This window comes from Megascapheus bottae, chromosome 6 (assembly GCF_031878675.1).
Source record: "Megascapheus bottae isolate mThoBot1 chromosome 6, mThoBot2.hap1, whole genome shotgun sequence".
Classification (NCBI taxonomy): Eukaryota; Metazoa; Chordata; class Mammalia; order Rodentia; family Geomyidae; genus Megascapheus; species Megascapheus bottae.
The window spans coordinates 78,715,387-78,729,171 of record NC_143514.1 but is presented as its reverse complement, the minus strand read 5'-3'; the positions used below and the strand labels follow the sequence as shown (position 1 = coordinate 78,729,171).

The window sequence follows — 13,785 nt, the reverse complement described above, 5'->3', positions numbered from 1 at the left end:
GCGCTCTCTCTCGGGTCCGACCAGGGTACCCGGCCGGGGGCGGGGAGGGGCGGGGAAGGGAGGGCCGCGCGGCGCGCGCGGGAACGCGGGGGGCCGGGAGCGCGCGCGCGCCGGGGGAGGAGGGTCCCGGGGCGCGCGCGGGGAGGGGAGCCGCGGGCGCGCGCCGGAGCCTGCAGGTGGAGCCCGCGCGCGCTCCTGCGGGGATGCGTCCGGGGATGAGTGACGGGATGGCTCCCCAGCGAACGCGCGGGACCCGGGGGCTGCACCCCCCGGACGCGCCCCGGGGCATCGAGTCACCCCCCACGCGCGCTCCCGAGCGGGCGGGGTCTGCGGGCCCGCGCCTCCCTCCCCCACTACCCTAGTGGAACAGATACCGGCGCCCTCGACCTCCCGGTGCCAGTCGAGTCCCCTCCTAGAGCCTCAGTGTCCTCTTGTGCCCAGTGGAGGGGGTGGTGAGGAGGAGCTCGTGCTGGAGAAAGGTAGGGAGGGAGAGGAGGTCGGCCCACTGAGGTGTGACCCGCGTGTGGGTGGGGCAGAGGTCCAGCCCCCTGGGCGGCAGGGCTGGGGAAGGGGGAGCCGCCCTCTGAAGTTACCCAGGAAGTCTCCCCTGCCATTTGGGAGTGGGGGGATCCTTGGGGCTTGAACTCAGGACGCTGTCCTGAGCTCTTTTGCTCAAGGCTGGTGTTCTACCACATGAGCCACAGCTCCACATCTAGCTTTTTTTTTTTTTTTTTGGTGGTCATTGGAGACAAGAGGTGTATGGGATTTGAGAGACCCTTGGATCTCAGCTTCCGGAGACCACCAGAGCCTGGCTATTATTATCATGGAGCTCACCTCTCAGAGGAGTAAAACAAAATGTACTCCACAAATTTCCCGGAACCTTTGAGATCTTCAGGACATAACATCAGAAAGGTCTAATCTCAGATCCATGTTTGGAGTCCAGAGGCTGATGGAATGAAGGAAAACTTAATGAATTCAGTTCTATTAAAAACACAAACAAAAGCTCTTCAGTGTTTAGAATCCTGACCTCTATGTCCTCACCCTCACTGTCTCATAGAGAAACAAAGCAGGAGATGAAAAAGATGCAACAGCAGGTGGGGCAGACAGACAGCTGGTGAGCTCAGGGCAACCTGCACATGCTGAGATTCTGCCCACATGAGAGTTGGTCCAGCGGGTAAAGCTCAGATTGACACTTTTTTATGAAGCCAGAAAAGTCTGTAATCTTGACTTCCGGTCAGCCTGACAATAGCCTCAGCCCTACTGGCACTTTTCAGAGCTTGTGATAATTAGTCCTTAAAAGAGCCTGGAGATGGGGATGGCTCTGAATTGAGGATTCGTGGTGGGAGGGCCCTGATCTAAACCAAGCAAGCTACCCAACAGATGCAGCCTCCAGGATCCTGGGCCAGTAGGAAAGACGCACGACTGGAGGATATCAGAAGTGCTTTGTAAGCTGGTCAAGGAAGACTTGAACTTCTGAAGGAGAAGCAATAAGTGGACAGGTCACAAAGGTTTTTGTTTTGTTTTGAGTTTCAAGATGCTGCCCCCTGCAAAAGCCTCAGAACCAAGTTCTTTACGTGCAAAGGACATTGTCTTCAGCCACTCATGCAGGGGCCCTATACAACCGTCCTTCTATTGTTCTGATCATACTGAAGAGCAAAATAGCAAATTTGCTCAAGAACACATGCTAGAAATGAGGACCCCTGGAATTCAATTTCCTGTCTCTCAGAACCCAAAATGATGTCTTAGCTCATTTGTGAAATTATTCCCACAGATACCAAAACTGGGTTCCCTAACTGGAAGCCAGCCATTAAGCTCTCCCACACAGGGAGGGAGATGGGGCCTCGAGCTCTGGCTGCCTACCACCCAGCTGTACAAGTGTGTGAGAGGCAGGTCTCAGGGAGCCTGGGCTCCCCTCTGGAGATGTTCATTCTAAGGTCCAGAGTCCCCCTGAAAAGGAGGAAATGAGCTGGCAGGCAGGAAGGTTCTCCATCAACCCAGCCATGCAGAGCCATTCCCAGGTGGGCACGGGATTGCTGGGCTGCACTGTGTGTACTGGGCGAGTTTGTGGAATAGAGTCACGAGCAGATAAGCAGTTATTCAAGGCGCTCTCAATGCTATGTTGGGAACAAATCCACCTCAGGGCTACGACCACAGGTTAGGAAAATCCTATGAAAGCACTGATGACCACTGCTCAAGTCCTGAGGTCTCCACCTCCCCCCAACCACCACCACCACGGACCCCAGAAGCCCCAGGAAGGGCCAGAGGTAGCCCAGACTCTGCCTTCTGATAGCCTGACCATTTCAATTCATTGCTACTAGAAGAGGTTTAACTATCTCCCTCAAATCCTTCCTCCCATCCCTTCTTCCCTCCCTTCCTTTTTGGCTTTCTTTCCCTTCCTTCTTTCTTCCATCATTCCCTCTTTCTCTCCCTCCTTTCCTCAGTTTCCTTTCTTGATTGACAATACTCTGAATCAGCCCCAAGGCATGTATACAGTAGGAAATGTCTCTATCACTGAGCCTAGCTACAGAGAATAGTGGCAGGTAAAATGATGGTAGAAACAGAAGCCAGATTTCTAGCTGGGTAGACTTGGGTTCAAACCCATTTCTATCCATTTCCTTTTAGTAAATTTCAGAGTAATTCAATTTTATAGGCATATTAAATATTTATAGGGTTCCAAAGTTCCATCTAGAAAGCAAGGAGTGCTAAGAAAGCCAGATCCACTCCTCCTTCCCCCTCCCTATCCCCTCTTCCTTCTGCTGGAGGTTTTTGGCCTATCGTTTCATGATTTTTTAAAAAATTTTGATTTTCTTTCCCCTTTCTGAGATAAAAAGCAGAATATAACACCTGCTCTTCTGCATCTTGATATTTTCCCTTAACTATATATCCATATATTTGTATATGCACACTTATACATGTATATGTGGTTGGACTGAAGGTATATCTCAGTAGTAGATGGCTTGCACAGTAGGCAGGATGCTTTGGGTGCAATCCCTAGCAAAGTAGGGAATGGAATCTTAGAGATCTCAGATCTCAGCCTCCTGAGTAGCTAGGATTACAGAGGTGAGCCATGGATGCCCAGCAAATATTCTTTTTTTGGGGGGGGGGTTGGTTATGGGGCTTGAACTGGGCTTAGGCACTGTCGCTGAAATCTTCAGCTCAAAGCTACTGCCCTGTCCCTTGAGCCACAGCGGTACTTCCGGTTTTCTAGTGGTTAATTGGAGGTAAGAATCTCTTGGACTTTAGTGCCTGGGCTAGCTTTGAACCACAATCCTCAGATCTCAGCCTCCTGAGTAGCTAGGATGACAGGTGAGAGCCACTGCACCCAGCAATATTCTTTTTTTTTTTTAACAGCTACATAGTTATCCATTGTATGGACATACAAGAGTATACTTCATCAGGCCTTTACTGAGAAACATTTCTCCCCTGTGGAAGGATTGTTTCGAATATTTGCTTTTCAAAAAGCAGTCTTTTTTTTTTTTATTATTTTTAATTTTTTGGCCACTTGGGCCTTCTTTTTTTTTACTCTGTGACCTTGAGTAAGGTTCTTAACCCCTCCCATCTCAGTGTCTCCATGTGTAAAACGGGGACAACTTAGCACCCTCCTCACTGGTGTTGTGAGGAATAGAGTCGAGAGCATGGTGTCTGTAGCTGGAAGCAAGTGTGAGGCATTGGCTGTTCTCAGCCAGGCACAGTGGCTCACACCTATAAGTCTACCTACTCAGGAGGCTGAAATAGGAGGATCAACGGTCAAAGGCAGCCCTGGCTAGAAGTCCCTGAGAGTTTTATCTCCAGTTAACCACCAAAAAGCCAACGTGGAACTGTGGCTTAAGTGGGAGAGTACCAGCCTTTAGAGAAAATGCTGAGGGACGCTGACTAGACTCTGAGTTCAGGCCCCAGTACCGGCACCGAAAAAGAAAGGCCATTCATTGTGTTCATGGCTGGGAACTTAGAACCGTTCAGATGGTGGCAAGAAGCCTTGACGTCAGAAAGGGCAGCCTGAGATCTCCACCAGGCTCCATGGTATCCAGTTGAGAGCAGTGGGCTTTCTCGCCTTAACTATGGCTCTGCAGTTGCAAAGGAGCTAAGAGGCTTCCCACACAGGAAGCATCAGTTATCATTGGCTAGCCAAAATTACCAAGGAAGGAAAACCTCACCTTCCCACGGAGAGCAGGCAGCTCGCTTCTGTGCCCTCAAAGAGGGACAAAGATTTCTACTTACACTGCTGCCTCCCTCCCACCACAGACCAGTGTTGGCTCGAGGCCTCTTTCTGTCCCCTCTTTGGATGGATGGCTGGGGGAGGTACAAGAACCACTCTGTGTGTGGTGGAGGGGGCAATGGATATTTATTCTGCAGCAGTAATTATACACTGAGTGTACTGGACAGCAAACACGTGGGAAGGGGTGGTCCCCACCCCTGAGGATGCAGAAACCAAATGCAAGGCACGCTAGCCACCCTCAGCTCCCACAAGACTCCAGGGACAAGTAGGGAGGAAAAAAAGATCAGGACAGAAATGGGGGTCACTTATCAACATGGAAGAGAAAGCAAAGCTACTTTCTGAACCCCCCGCACAAATGGCACTGAACTCAGAGTGAAGACACCTGGGTTTTAGCTGGAACTTTGCCAGACTTCCTGGGACTAGGGAGATGGAAAGAAAAAGTAGTATGGTGGCCCATAGCTATAGTCACAGCCACTCAAGAGGCTGAAGTGGGAAGGTCACTTGAGCCTAAGAGTTCAAAGCCAACATAGAAACTCTTTATCAAAAGAATAAATGAAGCCAGAATCGGTGGCTCACGCCTGAAATCCTAGCTACCCAGGAGGCTGAGATCTGAGGATCACAGTTCAAAGCCAGCCTGGGCACTAAAGAGGGTGAGACTCTTAACTCCAATTAACCACCAGAAAACAGGATGTGGTGCTATGGCACAAGGGGGTAGGGCAGTAGCCTTGAGCTAACGAGCTCAGGGACAGTGCCTTGGCCCAGAGTTCAAGTCCCATGACCAAAAAAGAGGATATATAAAATGGGAGGAAGAGGGTAGGGAAATATAATAGAGCAGATTTATTTGTTGAAAGTATTCTCTACATAAAATGGGATTATCACAAATGCTCTCCAGTTATTGGTGTATGTTAACTTAAAATTTTTTCAATACAAAAGCAGCTCTATCTTTGCTGTATCATGAAAGGTGTGTGTGTGTGTGTGTGTGTGTGTGTGTGTGTGTGCGCGCGCGCGCGCACGCACATGCATGCACACCAGAAATGGGGCTTGAACTCAGGGCCTGAGATCTGTCCATAGCTTTTCTTTCTACTACTTAAACCACAGCTTCGCTTCCAGCTTGTTGATGGTTAATTGTAGGTAAGAGTCTCATAGACTTTTCCACTTCAATTCTCAGTTCTCAGCCTTCTGAATACCTGTGCCTGCCTCATGAATGAGTTTGATTGAGGCAAACCTTGGTTCTGCTAAAAAAAAAAAAAAAAACAGACAAGCTAAATTTTCTGAGCTTTAGTGACCTCATCTATAAAACAGGCAGAGCAGTGACAATAATGCCTCCTTAGCTCAGCATGGGGCTGGTGGAAGATTGCCAGCTCATGGCTAGTGCTCTGGAGAGGACGCTGGTACATATGGTATGCTTTGACAAGTCACAGGAAATGATGACTCTATTAATCACATTCATGCTTATACCTATAATTCCGGTGAGAATGGAGGATCAAAAGTTTGAGAGTTATAGAGGTTAGCCTGGGCAAAGGTGAGGGAGACCAAACAAAAGATCCATATGTGGGCTGGGAGTTTGGCCTAGTGGTTAAAGTGCTTGCCTAGCATGCATGAAGACCCGGGTTCAATTCCTCGGTACCACATACATAGAAAAAAGCCGGAAGTGGTGCTGAGGCTCAAGTGGTAGAGCTCTAGCCTTGAGAAAGTCCAAGGACAGTGGCCAGGAATGGCAAAAAAAAAAAAAAAAAAAAAAAAAAATCCATATGTATCCATGACATACAAACTCTCAGCTTAATTTTAATTATGTTCTAAAATTTATGTGCCAGTGATTGTATATAGAGATTCCCTTCTTGAGTGCTTGTTTATTAAACATGACATTTGAAATATGATATAAAACATCAGTGTTGCCAGGCATGGTAGCTCACGCCTGTAATCCTAGCTAAGCTACTCTGGAGGCTGAGATCTGAGAGTCAAGGTTCAAAGCCTGTGGGGCATAATAGGCCCTAAGACTCTTATCTCCAATTAACCTCTAGAAAATGGGCAGTAAAGCTTGACTCAAGGGTAGGGCAGTAGCCTAGAGCTGAAGAGTTTAGGGACAATGCTCAGGCCCAAGGGTAGGGTGGTAGCCTTGAGCTGAAGAGCTCAGGGAGAGCACCTGGGCCAAGTTCAAGCCCCATGACCCTCCCCCCCACAAAATCAGTGTTAATAAAATCTTTTTTTTTTTTTTTTTGCCAGTCCTGGGCTTGAGCTCAGGGCATGAGCACTGTCCTTGGACTTTCTCAAGGCTAGAGCTCTACCACTTGAGCCTCAGCACCACTTCCAGCTTTTTTCTACATATGTGGTACAGAGGAATCGAACCCGGGTCTTCATGCACGCTAGGCAAGCACTTTAACCACTAGGCCAAACTCCCGGCCCCCTTTTTTTTTTTGCCAATCCTGGGCTTGAGCTCAGGGCCTGAGCACTGTCCTTGGACTTTCTCAAGGCTAGAGCTCTACCACTTGAGCCTCAGCACCACTTCCGACTTTTTTCTATGTATGTGGTACCGAGGAATCGAACCCGGGTCTTCATGCATGCTAGGCAAGCACTTTAACCACTAGGCCAAACTCCTGGCCCCTGTTAGTAAAATCTTTAAGAAACAAACAAAACAACACTGGTGGCTCATGCCTGTAATACTAGCTATTTAAGAGGCTGAGATCTGAAGATTGTGGTTCAAAGCCAGACTCCTATCTCCAATAAACTATTCAGAAAAAGTTGGAAATGGCACTGTGACTCAAGTGGTAGAACACTAGCCTTGAGCACAAAGAGGCTCAGGGACAGCACCAAGGCCAGGTTCAAACCCCAGGACCAGCAAAAATAAAACAAAGACTAAAGGTATGGAGACCTAGTTGAAGTGGTAGAATACTTGTCTTATAAGCCCAAAGGCCCGAGTTCAATCCAGTATCCAAACAAAAACAAAATACCCACATAGCATCTGAATTCTCATTTGTTTAGTACACTCCTTTTTCAGAGGGCATCTGCATGCACTTGAGGATAGCAGTTTTTCTCTATCTCCATTAAATTGATGGGAAGCAAAAGTTTATTGGGTGACTCCTAAAGCACGGCCAGCACAGCCGAGGGTGGGCTCAGCAGTGGAGTATTTGCCTAACGCATTCAAGGCCCTGGATTCAACCTCCAACCTCATATAGGCTTCTCTGGCCTTTTTTGTCCGATATAATTTTGTTGGTCTTAAAGCTCACAGGGCCAAAAGTGCCAGGAAAAATCAAGAGCAAGGGCTGGGAGTTTCGCCTAGTGGTAAGATGCTTGCCTAGCATGCACAAAGACCGGGGTTCAATTCCTTGGTACCACTTACATAGAGGGAAAAAAAAACCCGGAATTGGTGCCATCACTTAAGTGGTAAAGCTCTAGCCTTGAGAAAGCCCAAGGACAGTGCTCAGGTCCCGAGTTCAAGGGGCAAAAAAAAAAAAACCCAAGAGTGATCAATCCCTAGCAGAAAGGAAGGGAGGAAGAAAGGAGAAGGGAAGGGGAAAAGAAAAGGAAAGAAAGAAGAGGACAGAAAGGAAGAAAGGAAGGGAAATGAAAGGGAAGGGAAAAAAGGGAAAGGGGGTGGAGGGAGGGGAGGGGGAAGTGGTGGGGAGGAAAAATTAAGAGCCAGACTCTGGCCCTCCTGAGCTCCTGGCTCACATTGTTGCTCGGGGATATTTCCTTTCCCTCCTTCCTCATTTGGGTAGCAGGATTAATCACCCCCCCAGAGATCAAGAAATAACAAGCTCAGCTCCCACATTGTTTGCTGTGAGCCAGCTCTACACAAAGCATGCTACTTGCATTGTCTGATTTCATGCTGACTGCAATCCCACGCAATGAATATAATTATTATCCTTCTTTTACAGATAAGGACACCAGAGCTCAGAAAGGTTAAGTGTTTTGCCCAGAATCACACAGCTAAGATCAACTCCAACTTAGATCTGTCTGGCTATATAACTGAAGCTACTATCAACCCCCGCCCCCCATACACACATTTCTGCAAAGCCACGGGAAGGCAGATGGCACCAAGGAGAAAGGTCTGCCTGGCCTGTCTGCTCCCTCCTCCCTCCAGCTCTGAGAGCTCATATTGTGGTGGGTGCCCTGGAAGGATCCAAGATGTGAGAGAAGAGCAGCAGGAAAGGGGGTCCCTGACCAAGGGTATCCTGCCCACCCCAGGCCGGATCCTCCCCTTACCCGTATGTGCACACACAGCCCTTCTCTCTTTGTATGGCAGTACTACGGCTTGAACTCAGGGCTTCAAGCTCTTCCATAACTTTTTCCACATACACCTGGCACTCTACCACCTTGAGCTACAATTCCACTTCTGGCTTTGGTGTTTAATTAGAGATAAGAGTCTCCTGAAGCCAGGCACTGGTGACTCATGCCTTTAGTCCTAGCTACTCAGGAGGCTGAGATCTGAGGATCAAGGTTCAAAGCCAGCTGGGCACAAAAGGACCTGAGACTCTTATCTCCAGTTAACCTCTAGAAAACAGGAAGTGGGGCTTGGCTCAAGGGTAGGGCTGTAGCCTTGAGCTGAAGAGCTTAGGGACAACGCCCAGGCCAAGTTCAAGCCCTATGACCCACAAAAAGAAGAAGAAAAGGAAGAGGAAGAAGAAGAAGAAAAGGAAGAGGAAGGAGAAGAAGAAGAAGAAGACTTTCATCTTTTAGTTGAAATAGCATATTCATAGTATACAGCTACTCAGAATTTCCTTTTACCTACAACTGATAGCGTTCACCCACAGTTGTCCCTGTATACATGCAACTCTACTGTTTTTGTTTTGTTTTGTTTGCCAGTTCTGGGCCCAGAACTCAGGGCCTGAGCAGTGTCCTTGGGCTTTCTCAAGGCTAGAGCCACAGAACCACTTCTGGCTTTTTTTTTTTTTTTGGAGGGGGGGGGAGCGTGGCACATGGGGCTTGAACTCTGAGGCCCCATGAGCCTCAGCCCCACTTCCAGTTTCTAGGGGTTAAATGGAGATAAGAGTCTCATGGACTTTAGTGCCCAGGCTGGCTTTGAACTGCGATCTTTAGATCTCAGCCTCCTGAGTAGGCTAGGATTGCAGGCATGAGCCACCCCATCTGGCTTCAGCTTTTTTTTTTCCCCTATGTATGTGGTACTGAGGAATTGAACCGGGGTCTTTGTACATGCTAGGCAAGCACTCTACCACTAGACTAAACTCCCGGCCCCGACTCTGCTGGTTGTCTTAAGGGTCCCTGTGCTGTGACATCCCATCTTCTTAGGAGATGGAACTGGAAGAAGATTAAGGTTCCAGGCCAACCCAAGCAAAAAATGGAACCCAATGTCATAAATATACAAGAGTGGGGATGCATATCTATAATCTTAGCGCCCCAGAAGGTAGATACAGGAAGAGCAAGCAACCCAAGCAAAATCAAAAGAGCTTATTTTAAAACTACAAGGCAACAAAGGCGGCTCAGCTGGCACATGCTTCCCTAGCAAACACAAAGCCTTGAATTCCAACCCCAACACTGCACAAATGGAAAGTTATTTTGAACTGGGTCCTGTGTCAAGTCTACTATGAAGGCTCAGTGGTGTGCCTCCCTCCTACCGTCTCAGATCCGATGACCTGCCATTTTCAGGTTTTGGAGCCAGGGCCCAGAGTAGCCCAGAGAGGGCCAGCAGAAGGGGCACTGGCCTGAGGAGGGATCCTCTGCTCCTGCTCCTTTCTACTCACTCCCCCAGCCTCCACCTGGGTCCTGAGGGGCCGCAGGTGGAAGGAAGGGCTCACAGCATCTCTGGGTCTCTAGGGCTCTTCTCCTCTCCGCTGGGCTCTGGTGAGCAAGAACACTGATTTAAGAGATGCAAATGAGAAGGCCACGGGGCTCAGAATTCTCAATGAGTCTCCTGGATGGAGAAAGACAGAGGGGCCCTGCAGCAAGCTCCCCCTCCACCTAGGCCACTGCGGGACAGGACAAGCTTGGGGTCAGCAAGGACGAGGAAGCAGATGCTGCTGAGCAGTCTTTGAATCCCACTCATAGCTGAGTGGGCTCCGCGAGGCACTGACTGATGGGCAAATTAAAGCTGCGTGAGCTGCAGGCCAGAGGCCCAGCCAGCCCTGTTAGCCCTGGCGAGCTGCACGAGCAAGGTGAGGAGCTTGAGGAGATGCAGATGGGAGGCAGAGCCTGAGAAGCCCAGACTCGACACATGTATGGTGGGGGTGGAAAATCTCTGCTTGTTCCAGCTCTGTGTGGGAGACATTGCCTGTCAGGACTGAAGCTCGTGCCAGCCTCCAGCCCTGAGCAGCACACCTTCCCCAGGGAAGAGGCAAGCATGGGCAGCTCTCTCCACACAGCCTGTCCCTGTGGCCACGGAGATACAGAGCCACCACCCAGGCCTCCACGCTGAAAGAGGCAGAGGAAGTAAGGACACAGAGCTGGGTGTTGCCAGGCACTGGTGGCTCACGTCTGTCCTCCTAGCTACTCAGGTGGCTGAGATCTGAGGATCATGGTTCAAAGCCAACCCAGGCACAAAAGCCTGTGAGATTCTTATCTCTAATGAAACACCAGAAAACTGGAAGTGGTGCTGTGGCTCAAAGTGGCAGAGCACTAGCCTTGAGCTACAGAGCTCAGGGACAGCGCACAGGCCCAGACTTCAAGCCCCATGACAGACCAAAAAAAAAAAAAAAAAAAAAGAAAGAAAAAGAAGAAAGAGGGAGGAAGGGAGGACGGAAGGAAGGAAGGAAGTGGTGGTATATGTCTATAATCCCAACACTCAGTGGATCAAGGCAGAAGCATTTCTAGTTCAAGGCCAGTATTGGCAATCTAGGGAAACTGTCTCAAAGGACACAGAAGCTGCACTGGTGGCACACACCTAGACCTTGGAGATCTGAGGATCAGGGTTGAAAGCCAACTCCAGGCAGGAAAGTCCATGAGACTCTTATCTCCAATTAATGACACTCCCTCCCCCACAAACAAAGCAATTAAAACAGTGTCAAGAACCTGGAGCTTCATTTCCTAGGAGGCTCTGCCAGCCCTGGACTTTAAGCAGACTGCCTTCTCCCCTTGAATTTTGCCCACACCCCTGGAATGGAGACATCAGGTCCCAAATGCATTCCAGATCTGCTCCCCTCCCCCGACCCGCTCCCAAGCTGCAGAGAATAAAATACCTTCTGCCTCAGTTACCCGAATCTGTCTCCTCAAGTCAGAGGTCTGCCAAAGTGTCTGCCTCAGGTAGGCTGTGACAAGGTCAGGACTTTGGAAAGTTTTGGCAACCACAACACTGAATAGAGCTGTGAGGCTTCCTCTGGTTCCTAGCTCCAAAGGCCAGGCTTGTGTTCCTGGCTCCGCACAGAACCAAACCAAGGTGCCTACAGGCCATCTCCAGGCCCAGGACACCCCCGTAACTCCCCTCTGAGCAAGGAGAAGGGGGAAAGGATATTAATTGGTTCATCTTTGCTAATTTGAAAAGGAGCATAAACATCAGAGCTCAGCAGCACAGCTCTGCCGAGGGTGGAGTTTAAGTCCAATTATGTGCTATTAGTGCATTCACTCTTTGTTCCCCAGGCATATTAATTGCAGATCTGGTATTGTGGCAATTAACACAATTAGGGGTTGGCTTTCTCTTCCAGCAGGCCATAAACCACATGCTTTTGGCCAAAAAGTGGACTGATGAGATGGAAGTGGGAGAATGCCCGTTGGAGAGAATGCCCACTGTTAGGGGTTGAATGGTGCTCCCCAAAATGTTTATACTGAAGTCCTAACCTCCAACACCTCAGGCAACTTACCGTCCAGTGGGAGGAGGAAGAGAAGCAAGCAAAGAAATATCCCAATTTAAAACAAAACGAAACGACAACAAAAACCAAGCCAGGTGCTGGTGGCTCATACCTGTTGCATTCCTAGCTACTCAGGAAGTTGAGATCTGAGGATGGTAGCTTTTAGCCAGCCCAGGCAGGTAAGTCCATGAAACTCTGTGACTTTTTTTTTTTTTAGCTTATTGGGCCAGGTGTGAGTAATACAGTGGAATTTTTCAAGGAACAATAAGCCGAAAAACCTTAAAGATTTATTTTTTGTCAGTCCTCGGGCTTGAACTCAGGGCCTGATCAATGTCCTTGGGCTTTTTCAAGGCTAGACCTCTACCACTTAAGCCACAGTACCTCTTCTGCCTTTTTCTGTGTATGTGGTACTGAAGAGTTGAACCTGGGTCTTCGTGCTTGGTAGGCAGGCACTCTACCACTAGGCCAAACTCCCTGCCCCATGAGATTCTTTTTGTTTGTTTGTTTGTTTTTTGCCAGTCCTGGGCTTGAGCTCAGGGTCTGAGCACTGTCCTTGGACTTTCTCAAGGCTAGAGCTCTACCACTTGAGCCTCAGCACCACTTCCAGCTTTTTTCTATGTGTGTGGTACCGAGGAATCGAACCCGGGTCTTCGTGCATGCTAGGCAAGCACTCTACCACTAGGCCAAACTCCCAGCCCCCATGAGATTCTTATCTCTAAGAAACTTCCAAAAAGTCAGAAGTAAAGCCGTATCTCAAGTGGTATAGAGCTAGCCTTGAACAAACAAGCTCAACAATAGCACCCAGGTCATGAGTTCAAGCCCCAGAACTGGCCAAAAATATATAAAAACTGGGCTGGGAACGTGGCTTAGTGGCAGATTGCTTGCCTAGCATACAAGAAGCCCTGGATTCATAGCTGGGCACAGAGGCTCACGCCTGTAATCCTAAGATCTGAGGATCGAGGTTCAAAGCCAGTCCGGGCACTAAAGTCTGTGAGACTCTTATCTCCAATTAACCTCCAGAAAACTAGAAGCTGTGCTGTGGTTCAAGGGGTAGGGTAGTAGCCTTGAGCTTAAGTGGTAGAGTGCTAGCCTTGAGCAAAAGGACAGTACCCAGGCCCTGAGTTCAAACCCCAGGACTGGAAAAAAAAGAAAAAGAAAAAAGAACAAATAATGGGATACATTGTCAGAGAATAGAGAGCAGAAGAGGATGGTCAGAGAAAACCTTTGGGGTAGGGTGGGGTTTTGCCCCTGGAGTGGACACCAAGGGAACATGGAGTCCAAAGTAGTGTGAGCAGACACTACCCTTTGGGGACCAGGGTGGGGACCTGGGTGCTTACTTGTTTTGTCATATATCTGAGAAAAACGAGGTGGACCTGGGTGCTGGTAGCTCACACCTATAATCCTAGCTACTCAGGAGGCTGAGATCTGAGGATCTGTGTTCAAAGCCAACCCAGGCAGGAAAGTTCGTGAGACTCTATGTTCAATTAAACAGCAAAAAGCTCAAAGTGGGCCTATGGCTTAAGAGGTAGAGTACTAGCCTTAAGCAAACAAGCTCAGGGACAGTGCCCAGGCTCTTAGTTCAAGCCATAGAACCAACACACACACACACACACACCCCACCCAAGTGGTTGTCACAACCTTTCAAGCAACTCTTGGATTAGGAGCAGAGCAGATTACTCTGACATCAGCAGACTGCCTGTCATTCAACTTCAGTGGCTGGAGAGCCTTCTCATGAAACTGGAATGATCAGAAACAAACAAGCCCAAGGTGTTTTGGGCTTGAAACAGCATGGTTCCTTCCTTACTCATGAAACCTGAAGAAGCCAGGACTGCC

At 49.0% G+C, this 13,785-nt stretch overlaps 1 long non-coding RNA gene across 1 annotated transcript; it reads left to right on the top strand.

Annotated features, from left to right (window-relative positions):
* Positions 1-210: 210 nt before the first annotated feature.
* LOC150062540 (uncharacterized) lies at positions 211-8,874 on the top strand. Its single transcript, XR_016536016.1, has 3 exons — positions 211-479; positions 749-2,018; positions 8,092-8,874. It is a non-coding gene; the product is annotated as an uncharacterized LOC150062540 (long non-coding RNA).
* Positions 8,875-13,785: the final 4,911 nt, after the last annotated feature.